The sequence below is a fragment of the Alligator mississippiensis genome, chromosome 5 (assembly GCF_030867095.1).
Source record: "Alligator mississippiensis isolate rAllMis1 chromosome 5, rAllMis1, whole genome shotgun sequence".
In the NCBI taxonomy this organism is placed as follows: Eukaryota; Metazoa; Chordata; order Crocodylia; family Alligatoridae; genus Alligator; species Alligator mississippiensis.
Genome location: NC_081828.1, coordinates 86,985,333 through 86,998,633, shown reverse-complemented (window position 1 = coordinate 86,998,633; position 13,301 = coordinate 86,985,333).

The window sequence follows — 13,301 nt, the reverse complement described above, 5'->3', positions numbered from 1 at the left end:
TGCAGCAGGCAAGCACACACAATAGGCAGTGGAAGGCTGGGGTTAATGGGGCTTAGCACCCACCAAAGGATGTGTAGAAGCTCAAGAAGGATTTGGAGAAGCTCAAGAGAGTACAAAGGAGGGCCACACACATGATTAGAGACCTGGAGACCAAGAAGCAGGAGGAGAGGCTGAGGGACTTAGGATTGTTCAGCCTGGAGAAGAGAAGACTCAGGGGGAACTTGGTTGCTGCCTGTAGTATATCAGGGGTGTGCGTCAGGGTTTGGGGGAGCATCTATTCACCAGGCCCTCCAGGGGAGGACAAGAAATAAAGGGCACAAGCCAAATGAAGATCACTTCGGCTAGACATAAGCCAAAACTTCTTTACAAGCCAAGTGCCGAGGGTTTGGAGCAGGCTCCCCCAGAGGTGGTATAGTCCACCCTGGTGATCTTCAAAAAATGCCTTGATGCCCATCGTGCTGGGATTGTTTGATCTCAGCAGCCTTTCCTACCCATGTGCAGGGGGCTGGACCTGATGATAAATTAAGGTCCCTTCCAGCCCCTAACAACTGTGAAACTATAACTATGAAACACAGGGCAGCACAGAGGATCACAGAGCAGCCTAGGTATGGGCTCCGGGCAGCTGAAGTGGGGGAGGGAGGAGGGACACACACAGAAACAAAGCTGCAGGCATCTGGGAAGCAGCCAGATGGTATGTGGAGCACTGCCCACCACAGCAGGTAAATTGGGGAAAGGGTGTGGGGGGGGCGGCAAATCGATGCTCCCAAAGTGAGGGAGGGAGTCTAGCAAAGGCAGGGGCAAGACAGAACAGGGGCAATCCACCCCCCACCCCCACCCCTGGATGAGCTGTCCGGGCTCTGAGCATCCCACGATCCACCCCAGGGCCCCATTAACCCCAGTCCCTGCCTCTGCCCCACTCCCTCCCTCCCTCACTATGGGGGCCTCAAACTGCCCCTCCATGCCCTTCCCCGCCTTACCTGCTGTGGTGCGCAGCTCTCTGCACACTGTCTGGCTGCAATCCCCAGCCAACTGCGGGCTCTGTCTGTCCCTCCCCCACCCCAGCTGAAGCTGCCTGGAGTCCACGCATGGGATGCCCTGCAGCCCTCTGCACTGCCCTTCATTTGCAGTGGTTAAGCCCCATTAGACCTGGCCTTCTGTCACCTATGCTCACAACCCTTTAAAAAATAGTGCAGTGTGGGGTGAATTTCATGGTTTTCATGCAGTCCACGAAATCACAATTTTCTCGGGGCCCTACTCATGGGGTCTGTGTGATCGGCCCTCTGTGCGTGCTCAGTGCACCCGTCACAAGCGCTGAAAGATTGCCCCTCTCAGACACTATGGGATTTCTGCACACCCACTGCAGGCACAATGTGACCTCTAAACCACTTCTCATGGTCCCCCCAGACCACTGGGTTCTTCACTCGGTATCTAGTCCATGCTGGTCTCACCCAAGCACCAGACCAAATTGAAACCAAAACACAAACACAAGCCCTTCTGGCTATAGCCAAAACTGCTACCCATAACTGCTATTCCATGAAGAGGACTGCTGGTCCTCTTTTTCAGTTACTAACCCTCAGCTTCCCCCTCTGTCTCTGGGCATAGCAAACTCACAGGCTGCTTCTAAGTCAGAGAAGCCTCTACAGAGCTCTTCCCTGCTCAGTATCCATGGCCAGACAGCCTGCCCTGGCTCTGGTCCTGCCTTATCTCTCCCACAGGGCCCTACCCCTTCCAGTTAGGTGACTCCCCTGGGTTGCCTGCAGGTGCCTGCTCATTAATCTCCTTTGCTAGTCTCTGTAGCAACCCAGTTCCAGCTATACCCTGCTTGTCCTGCAGTGCTCTGCCTGGGCTGCTTCCCTCCTAAAGTGACAAGCCTAAAAACTAGGCTGCTTCCCTCCTAAAGCCCCAGGCTCTCTGTCACATACTAAATTACCTAGAGTTATTTAACAATTTTATAATAGCTAGACACTCCTTTAAAATTAAAATTAGTTGTTCTTCATTCTAGTCTGGAATAAGCAACATGTTAGAATTGCCCATGATAGCTTTGAGAAAACACATTAAGTACTTTGCTGTAATTGGCAGCCAGTTAACTCAAGCTACATACATCTACTGATAAAGACAAAAACAAAAAAGAGATAGAAACTCATTCAATTCTAACAAAATAATGTTATTAAAGTAAGTGTTCAATCATCTTTCTTCCACTACCTCCCACAAGGATTTGACAATTTTAAAATGTTTACTTTAACTTGCATAGTTTCAAGCCCAATTTCTGCATGGGTACAATGCATAATACAAAGTGGAAATCAATTATTACATTTTAAGCTGTTTATCTTCCCTGAAGTTCAATTTAAAACATGTTACTAAGGAAAGTTTATGTACTATTATGGTTGTCAAGGAAATAATGTTATGTGATAGCAAGGTTTATTAATGCAGTAAATTAGTTTTAATGATAAAATATGAATTACAGAGAATTTCAGATACTTAAATTTCAAGCCAACACTGGCTAATTTTACAAGAGAAGCCTATTTTGCTTATAGTAAAATTCACTTTAAAAGCAAAGTTTGACATTAAACAATTCCAGAACTTCTTAAATATACAGCATAGAAGCAAATGGCTACCATACCCCTGTTTTTCTTAAAGTCCTCCTTGATTTGTACAATTTGGCTTCTATTTATTCTCCTGTTTGAACAGAAAATCAAAAGGAAACATCCGTTAAAGCATTTTTTATGCTGTTTTATTTGTATTTTCTTCACCATGTTTTGTTGTTCAATATTTAATGATAGCAACTGTCTGCGTAAAATAGTGTGAATAATTAGTCCTTTGATTTAAAAAAAAAATCTTAAAGGAAGTTAAAACAGTGGAAGGCTAAACAATCTTTGAAAAAATGGTTAAGGAGGCATTAATTACAAGCTCACAACTGGTGGGGAATTAAGCAACCAGTAGGGCTTTGTTCAGGGTAGGTCTTGCCTAACAAATCTGGTGTCCTTTTATGAACAGGTAACTAACCAGCTGGACTAGGAACATGAGGTTGACATAATTTTTTTTACTTGGACTTCAGGAAAGCCTTTCATTCTGTTTCCCATGAGATTTTCTCCATTAAACTGGAGGTTACTAGCCTACACCAGTCTACAGTGAGGTGGGTAGACAACTGTCTCAGGGCCTGATCCCAGAAAGTTGTAATTGATGAGATGGCCTCATCCTGGAAGGCCATCTGCAGTGGTGTCCCCCAGGGATCAGTGCTTGGGCCTGTGCTGTTTAATATCTTTCTCAATGACTTGGATGAGTGGGTGGAAAGTGCAATGATTAAGTTTATGGATAACACCAAGCTGTGGGGAAATGCAGGCACATCTGATAATAGGGTAAGGATCCAGGATGACCTTGATAGACTTGTCCTATAGGCTGAATGGAATCAGATGAGGTCCAATAGGGAAAAGTGCCAGATCCTTCATCTGGGTAGGAAGAACCTTCACCATAATTATACAATGGGTGGTGGTCCACTGGCTGGCATTGCATTTGAATGGGATCTGGGTGTGACAATCAACCAGAAGATGAACATGAGCCAACAGTGCAATGAAGTCATCAGCAGGGCAAATAGAACTCTGGTGTGCATCAGCCAATGTGTTGCGAATAGATCCAGAGAGGTGCTCCTTCCTCTCTATTCGGTGTTGGTGAGGCCACAGCTGGAGTACTGTGTCCAGTTCTGGGCACCACACTTCAGAAAGGATGTAGATAAGCTCAAGAGGGTACAGAGAATGGCCACCCATATGATTAGGGGCCTAGAGGTCAGGCCTTATGAGGAGAGACTCCAGGAACTGGGTCTGTTCAGTCTGTGTAAGAAAAGACTGAGAAGTGACTTGATTGCTGCCTGCAAGTATGTCAGGGGTGAACACCAAGATCTAGGAGAGCAACTCTTCATGAAGGCACCCCTTGGGAGGATGAGGACCAATGGGCACAAGTTAATTGAGGAAAAAATTAGGCTGGGCATAAGGAAAAACTTTTTTTCCATAAGAGTAACTATAATATGGAACACTCCCAACAGAGGTGATACAGTTGCCATCCTTGGAGGTTTCATAGATTCATAGACACTAGGGCTTGAAGGGACATTGGAAGATCATCAAGTTCAGCCCCCTGCCCCAGGGACAGGAAGTCAACAGGGATCATAGGATACCAGCAAGATAAAAATCCAAATATCTCTTGAAGGCGTTCAAAGTAGATGCTTGAACCACCTCCGGCAGCAGTCCATTCCAAACCTTGGGGGCTCGGACAGTAGAGAAGTTCTTCCTTATGTCCAGCCTGAAGCAGGCATGGAGAAGTTTGTGACTGTTTAACCTTGTCATCCCTTGGGGTGCTCTGGTGAACAAATGTTCCCACAGATCCTGGTGAGCACCCCAATAAACTTATAGATGGCCACCAGAACACCCCTGAGCCTTCACTTTTCCAGGCAGAAGAGTCCCATGGCTCTCAGCCTCTCATCATAAGGTCTGTTTTACTGACCTCTGATCATGCACGTGGCTCTCCTCTGCACTTTCTCAAGCTTCCCTGCATCCTTTTTGAATTATGGAGACTAAAACTGGATGCAGTACTCCAGCTGTGGCCTCACCAAGGCTGAGTACAATGGGAGAATGACATCCTGGGATTTCCTTGAGAAGCATCTATGGATGCAGGCCAGTGTTTTCCTCGCTTTACTAGCCGCAGAATCACACTGAAGGCTCATGTCCATCTTGTGGCCAATCATGACCCCCAAGTCTTTTTCTTCCGTAGTGCTAACCAGTGTAACACTTCTGAGCCTATAAGCATGCTGCAGGTTTTTCCTCCCAAGGTGGAGAACCTTGTATTTTTCGGTGTTAACCACCATCAGGTTCTTGTCCACTCATTTCCTGAGCCTCTCAAGGTCTGCCTGGATCACCCTTCTGTCCTCAGGTGTCGTTGGCCAGTGCGCTTCTGACACCAATGTCTACATCATTAATGAAGATGTTAAATAGTATAGGCCCAAGGACAGAGCCTTGAGGGACCCCACTGGTCACAGCGCACCATGATGATTGACTTCCATCAACCACCACCTTCTGGGTCCTACCACGGAGCCAATTCCCCAGCCAGTAGATCTTGGTGGGGTCAAGGATGCCGTTAGCCAGTTTTGCCAAGAGGTGATCATGGGATACCAGATCAAAGGCTTTTTTAAAGTCAGGATATATGACATCAATCTCTTCTCCCTTGTCCAGGTGATAGGTCACCTGGTCGTAGAAGGAAATGAGATTGGTCAAGCAAGACCTACCTGCAACAAACCCGAGCTGGCTATCCCTCAGTATGTTGCCATCAGTCAGTCTGTTAAGGATGGCCTCTTTGCTAATCTTTTCCAAGACCTTCCCTGGGATTGATGTCAGGCTGATGGGCCTGTAGTTTGCTGGATCCACTTTTCTCCCTTTCTTGAAGATAGGCACCACATTGGACTTCTTCCAATCTTCGGGCACTTTGCCAGAGCACCAGTAGTTCTCAAAGATCTGTGCCAGGGGCTGGGCTATGATGTTTGCTAGCTCCTTGAGTACCCTTGCATGTAAACTGTCAAGGCCAGCTGACTTGAAGGTATCCAGCCTCTCAAGGTGTTCCTTTATGAGGTCAGCATTGATGGAAGGTAAGGAATCTCCCTCACCCAGGCCTCTCTGTCCCATAGTGGGCAGGGGCGTCCCATGGGACGGGTGAAAAACTGATGCAAAGTACCCATTTAGGAAGTTTTCTTTTTCCTGGGTGTCAGTTGTCCCATCTAGTTTAGCAGGGGTCCAATGTTGACCTTGCTTTTCCTCTGGCTCCCCACATACCTAAAAAAGGACTTTTTATTGTCCTTGATATTTGTAGCTAGCTGGAGTTCCGTTGCAGCCTTGGCTTTCCTGGTTCGTTCTCTGCAGGTCCGGACCAGTGCAGAGTATTCCTCCTTGGTGGTGGATCCAGTCCTCCATCCTTTGTAGGTCTGGCTTTTAAGACGCAGGAGGTCAGCTAGTTCCCTGGAGAGCCAAGGGGACTGCTGTGCCCTTTTGCTGCCTTTCCTCTGAGATGGGATAGACTTTGCTTGTGCATCCAGGATTGCTCCCTTGAGGAGCAACCACTCATTCTGGACTCCCATCCCCTTTGGGTTGTGGCCCTTTAGGGCCTCACTGACAAACCTCCTTAGCTTGTCGAAGTCAGCTTTCCTGAAGTTGAGGACTTCTGTATTACTGACTGGCTTGCCAGCTTTACGGCGGATGGTGGTGATCAGCTCATGGTCACTGTCATCCAGCTTCCCTTCCATTGTTAGGTCACTGATTAGCAGGGAACCTGGTTTTCTGTGATTAAAAAAAAATCCCGAATTTTTGGATTTAAAAAAATAACACAAAATCCACATTTTTCTGGGATAAAAATGAAATGCTACCAATATATAGATATATATAATGATGTTTTGTTTTAATCACAGAAAAATATAGATTTTGGGTTACCTTTTTTAATCTGAAAATTGATGATTTTTTTATCACAAAAAACCAGGATCCCTGCTGATTAGGTCATCCCCGATTGCCAGTACCAGGTCAAGCAGCGCTTTACCTCTTGTTGGCCCGTAGACTTCTTGAGTCAGATAGAGCTCACCCACACACAAGAGAAAGCTTTGCGACCATTCAGATTTGACCAAGCGCTCTTCCCACGAGATGTCTGGGTAGTTGAGGTCTCCCATGACAGCCATGCAATGAGAGCATGCAGCCTCGGTGAACTCCTGGTCAAGGTCTTGATCCTGGGTAGGGCGTCTGTAGTAGACTTCCACCGTAGTGTCCCCTGTGCCATGTTCCCCATGCATTTTAACCCAGAGGATCTCAAGTTATCCACCCTGGGCACCAATGTCAACTTGCAGGGATGCGTAGCTTTCTTTGACATAGAGACATATACCCCCGCTCCTTTGGTCTTCAAGAGCAGGCTGAACAAGCACCTCGTTGAGATCGTTTGAACCCAATAACCTCCTGCCCATGGCAGGGGACCGGACTTGATGATCTTACAGGTCCCTTCCAGTCCATTGATTCTATGATTCTATAAGTTCTCTTGAAAAATATTATTTAGTTGCATAATATAGTGAGACTTGATAACGCTCTGTCCACCCCAGAATACATGCATCAAAATTAGCACTCTCTTCCCATTATCTAGGAAAGACTGAAAGTAGGGCTGAGTTCCCATAGTGATGACTCATGTTAGGAAGCTTTAATTACCTTTTACAAACAGTCTGTACTGTATGTACTGCTGTATGTTATGTAGTATCAAGCTGTCATGAGCAAAATGCAGATGTCAACATAAAAGTGCATCATTTACTCACTTCACAAAATCAGTGATATACACGGGAAGATTGGAGAAGTCTTGCCACATAGTGTTTCATAGTTTTGAAAAAGAATGTGTTATGTTATACGCCCCACTAAGCCTCAAGTTTTAGGCTCTGCTGTTAAGGCTACATATTCAACCTTGATTCTGCTTTCAGCCAACTGTTGGTACTGATCTTGAGTACAAGTATATGTATGCTGCAGCCTTGGCGCCTGTGAAGCTCTCGCTGAAGAGTACAGCCCCACACACCAAGTCCCATTCACATACACCAAACATAGGAAATGCAACAGTGAAAATGCTCCAAAGACCCTCCCTCACTCACCCCCTTTCCCCCATCTGGCTTGCTCAAGAGTGGTGGCATTGCTGCATTTCCACTTTGGTGGATGTGAGTGGGGGCAGGTGAGCAGAGCTGAACTCATTGATTATAGCTTCAAGAACACTGGGAACAGCATAGATATAACCTAAGACATTTGAGTCATCACAGGACTTGACAGAAATCAGATAATTAGTCCTTCATAATTGTCACATCGCCTCTAAAAATAGCTAATACCTGATGTTGCAAATGAAGATAAAACACCCACAAACTGCAAGCATGACCTCCTACAATGATGTACAGTGTAGAGCACAGAAGAGGGAGGGAAAGGAGGATACATTCCTTTCTTTCAACTGTAATAAATTGAAAGTGCAGCTCTGTTTATTATAAGTTTCTACATATATTGTTTCTTCATGATGTTTTGATCAAACACTCTTAGTTTATAACTAAAGGGCTTTTTTTAATGGCCAGTTCTACAGAGTCAAACTTTGTTCCAAGGATTCATCACACGTATCATTGAGTAATAAATGATTTTTCGGGCTAAAACGGGGCCTGAGTGATGCCTAGAGAACCCTTGTGTCTCAGAATGATGCTCTCGGAGTTACTAATTGGAACTGAATAAAAACCAATTTGTATTGATTCTGCAGTGTTAAATGCATTAGAAGTTTTAATCATCCAGAATGGCTTTTAATATCATATTCCTTCAAATAGAGTGACACCTCAAATATAAACAAAAAACAAATAAAAAAACAAATATTTCTTCAAAAACTGGTCTGCAACATTAATTCAGTAAAAAAAAATGGTGCAAAGCTCTTATATACACTCAGACTCATAGCCAGGCTTCTGCCCCATGCAAGTCATATGCAGAGTACTGCCCTATGTGCTGATATATAATTACTTCCATTTAATTTGGTGCTCCCGATGTGAAGGCTTGTGGTGCCAGTGTCCCATCTGGCACTACCCTTGCTACAGTACTGTATGCCTCCCAGAGGTTTTTACTTTATGAAAGTGTCTTTACTTGAGGTTTTATTTTCTTAAGCTGAGTATCAGAAAATATAGGCATGTCTTAAATTTAAGGCCACTTTATATTTGAAAGAATATGGTATAAATATGTGCTTCCTCCTGATAGTAATTGCTTTCAAGTAAAACCTCACTTTAAAACATAAAAAATAAAATGTACATGTTTCTTTTGTGTTCCAGAAGAGAAGCTCTGGGAAGAACATTATGTTCTATTTACAGCTCTATAAGCTTAGTATCAGAGGTAGCAGCTGATACTACTATAAAGGCGTTTAAGTAAAGGGATTTCTGCTATTCAGTGTCCTTATGGAACCTGAGGGAGAAAATACTTGCTGTACAAAACATTCTAGACTGCAAAATATGCCATCAGTCACAAAATCAGCATTCAAATCATAGAAAGTCAGGGCTGGAAGGGACCTCAAGAGATCATCTAAGCCCAACTCCCTGCTCAAAGCAGGACCATCCCCAACTAGATCATCCCAGCCAAGCTTTGGTCTATCTGGGTCTTAAAAACCTCCAAGGATGGAGAGTCCACAACTTCTCTGGGAAACCTGTTCCAGTGTTTTACTACCCTTCTACTGATAAAATTCTTCCTAATATCTAACCTAAACTTCCCTTGCTTCAACTTGAGACCATTGCTCCTTGTTCTGTCATCTGACACCACCGAGAACAGTCTAGCTCCATCCTCTTTTCAACCCCACTTCAGGTACTTGAAGGCTGTTATTAAATCCCCTCCTAGTCCTCTCTTCTCCCAGTTCCTTCAGCCCCTCCTCAGAAGTCATTTACCTCAGTCTACTCACCACTTTTATTGCCCTCCTCTGGAATCTCTCCAGTTTGTCCACATCCTTTCTGTAGTGGGGGGCCCAAAAATGGACGCAGTACACCAGATGTGGCCTCACCAGTGCTGAATAGAGGGGAATGATCACTTCCCTTGCCATGCTGGCAACACTCCTACTGATGCAGCCCATTATGCCATTAGCCTTCTTGGCAACAAGAGCACACAGTTGGCTCATATTCAGCTTATTGTCCACTGGAACCCCCAGGTCCTTTTCTAAAGACCTGGTGTCCAGGGACTCAGTCCCCAGGTTGTAGTGGTGCATGGGATAGTTCTATCCTAAGTGCAGGACTTAGCACTTGTCCTTATTGAACTTCATGAGATTTCTTTTGGCCCAATTCTCCAATTTGTCTATGTCACTCTGAATCTTAGCCCTACCCTCCAGCATATCTACTACGCCCCGCCCCCTCCCCTCCCCCCCAGCTTCATGTCATCTGCAGACTTGCTGAGGGAGCATTCTTTGATATCTTCCAGGTTGTTGACAAAGACATTGAACAAAACCAGCCTCAGAACTAACCCCTGGGGAACTCCAATTGAGACTGGCTGACAACTAGACATCAAGCCATTGATTATTATACTGTGAGCACGATGCTCCAGCCAGTGTTCTATCCACCTTACAGTCCATTCATCCAGTCCATAATTCCTTAGCTTGCCTGCAAGAATATTGTGGAAGACTGTATCAAAAGCTTCGCTAAAATCAAGTTATACCACATCCACTGGTCTCCCTGCATCCAGAGTCAGTCATCTCCCGCTGGGGGACGGGGGGACTACTGCCACTGCTGGCCTGCTGAGCAATCCTTGAAAAGCCAGTGGGACAAGGCACTTAAGGGATCCCACCCCTGCCCCAGCCCTGGTAAAATCTGTGGGCAAGGAAGGAGCCACCCAGGGGACACTTGCCTGCCTGTACACAAATGCCAGGAGCTTGGGGAATAAGCAGGAGGAGCTCATCTTCCTGCTCAATGCAAATAATTATGATGTCATAGGGATAACGGAAACCTGGTGGGACTCCACCCATGACTGGACCATGGGTATAGATGGCTATACCCTGTACAGGAGGGATCGTGTAGATAAAAGGGGTGGGGGTGTAGCTCTCTATGTTAAGGAAAGCTACACATCCCTGCAAACCGATATTGGCGACCAAGGTAGATGACTGGAGACCCTCTGGGTTAAAATCTGTGGGGAACACGGCACAGGGGACACAATGGTGGGAGTCTACTACAGACCTCCCACCCAAAGTCCTGAGCTTGGTCAGGAGTTTGCCCAGGAACTGGCTGAGGCCGCATGCTCCAGGACCATGGTTCTCATGGGTGACTTCAATTACCCGGACATCTCATGGGAGGATCGCTCAGCAAAATCTGAGCGGTCGCAAAGCTTCCTCTCGTGCATGGGTGACCTCTACCTGACTCAAGAAGTCTATGGGCCAACGAGAGGCAAAGCGCTGCTCGACCTGGTACTGGCTACTGGGGGTGACCTAGTAATCGATGGGAAGCTGGGTGACAGCGACCATGAGCTGATCACCTTCACCATCCGCCGAAAAGCTGATAAGTCAGTCAGCAACACGGAAGTCCTTGACTTCAGGAAAGGCGACTTTGACAAGCTCAGGAGGCTTGTCAGTGAGGCCCTAAGGGATCATGACCCCAGGGAGAGGGGAGTTCAAGAAGAGTGGTTGCTCCTCAAGGGAGCAATCCTCAATACACAAGCTAAGTCTGTTCCATCTCGGAAGAAAGGCAGCAAGAGGGCACAGCAGCTCCCCTGGCTCTCCAGGGACCTAGCAGACCTCCTGAGGCTAAAAAGAAAGGCCTACAAAGGATGGAGGATGGGAGTCACCTCCAAGGAGGATTATTCTGCACTGGTTCGGTCCTGCAGGGAGCATACCAGGAAAGCCAAGGCTGTAACTGAACTCCAACTAGCTTCAAGCATCAAGGACAATAAAAAGTCCTTTTTCAGATATGTGGGGAGCTGGAGGAAAAGCAAGGGCAACGTTGGACCCCTGCTGAACCAGAAGGGGCAACTGACAACTGACGCCCAGGAAAAAGCCAACCTATTAAATGGGTACTTTGCATCGGTCTTTCATCAGTCCCATGGGACGCCCATGCCCGCTACGGGACAGGGAAGTCCGGGTGAGGGTGATCCCCTGCCCTCCATTAATGCTGACCTCGTGAAGGAACATCTTGAGAAGCTGGATACCTTCAAGTCAGCCAGCCCTGACAATCTACACCCCAGGGTACTCAAGGAGCTGGCGAGCATCATAGCCCAGCCTCTAGCACGGATTTTTGAAAACTCTTGGCACTCTGGTGTAGTGCCCGAAAACTGGAAGAAGACCAATGTGGTGCCTGTCTTCAAGAAAGGGAGGAAAGTGGATCTGGCTAACTATAGGCCCATCAGCCTGACTTCTATCCTGGGGAAGATCTTAGAAAAGTTTATTAAAGAGGCCATCCTTAATGGACTGGCCGACGCCAACATCTTAAGGGATAGCCAGCACGGGTTTGTTGCGGGTAGGTCTTGCTTGACCTATCTCATTTCCTTCTACGACCAGGTGACCTATCACCTGGACAAGGGAGAAGAGATTGATGTCATATATCTTGACTTCAAAAAAGCCTTCCATCTGGTATCCCATGATCACCTCTTGGTGAAACTGGCCAGTTGTCACCTTGAGTCCACCACAATCCACTGGCTGGAAAATTGGCTCCGTGGTCGGACCCAGAGGGTAGTAATTGATGGAAGTCAATTGTCATGGTGCCCTGTGACCAGTGGGTTCCCCCAAGGCTCTGTCCTTGGACCCATACTGTTCAACATCTTCATTAATGATGTGGACACTGGAGTCAGAAGCGGACTGGCCAAGTTCGCCGATGACACCAAACTTTGGGGCAAAGCATCCACACCAGAAGACAGGCGGGTGATCCAGGCTGACCTGGACAGGCTCAGCAAGTGCGCGGATGAGAATCTGATGGTGTTCAATGCCGATAAATGCAAGGTTCTTCACCTTGTGAAGAAAAACCCACAGCATCCTTATAGGCTCAGCAGTGCTATGCTGGCTAGCACTATGGAAGAAAGAGACTTGGGGGTCATCATTGATCCCAAGATGAACATGAGCCTGCAATGCGATGCTGCGGCTAGTAACGCAACCAAAACGCTGGCTTGCATCCACAGATGCTTCTCAAGCAAATCCCGGGACGTCATTCTTCCCTTGTACTCGGCCTTGGTGAGGCCGCAGCTGGAGTACTGCGTCCAGTTTTGGGCTCCACAATTCAAAAGGGATGTGGAGAAGCTTGAGAGAGTCCAGAGAAGAGCCATGCACGTGATCAGAGGTCAGGGAAGCAGACCCTACGATGACAGGCTGAGAGCCATGGGGCTCTTCAGCTTGGAAAAGCGCAGGCTCAGGGGTGATCTGATGGCCACCTATAAGTTTATGAGAGGTGACCACCAGTATCTGGGGGAACGTTTGTTCACCAGAGCGCCCCAAGGGATGACGACTAGGTCGAACGGTCATAAACTACTACAAGACCGTTTCAGGCTGGACATGAGGAAGGATTTCTTTACTGTCCAAGCCCCCAAGGTCTGGAACAGCCTGCCACCGGAGGTGGTTCAAGCGCCTACATTGAACACCTTCAAGATGAAACTGGATGCTTATCTTGCTGGGATCCTATGACCCCAGCTGACTTCCTGCCCTTTGGGCAGGGGGCTGGACTCGATGATCTTCCGAGGTCCCTTCCAGCCCTTATGTCTATGAAATCTAATGTCTATGAAATCTCATCAGAGAAAGCAGTCACATTGCTCAGTCATGACTTGCCCTTGGTGAATCCATGCTGACTGTTC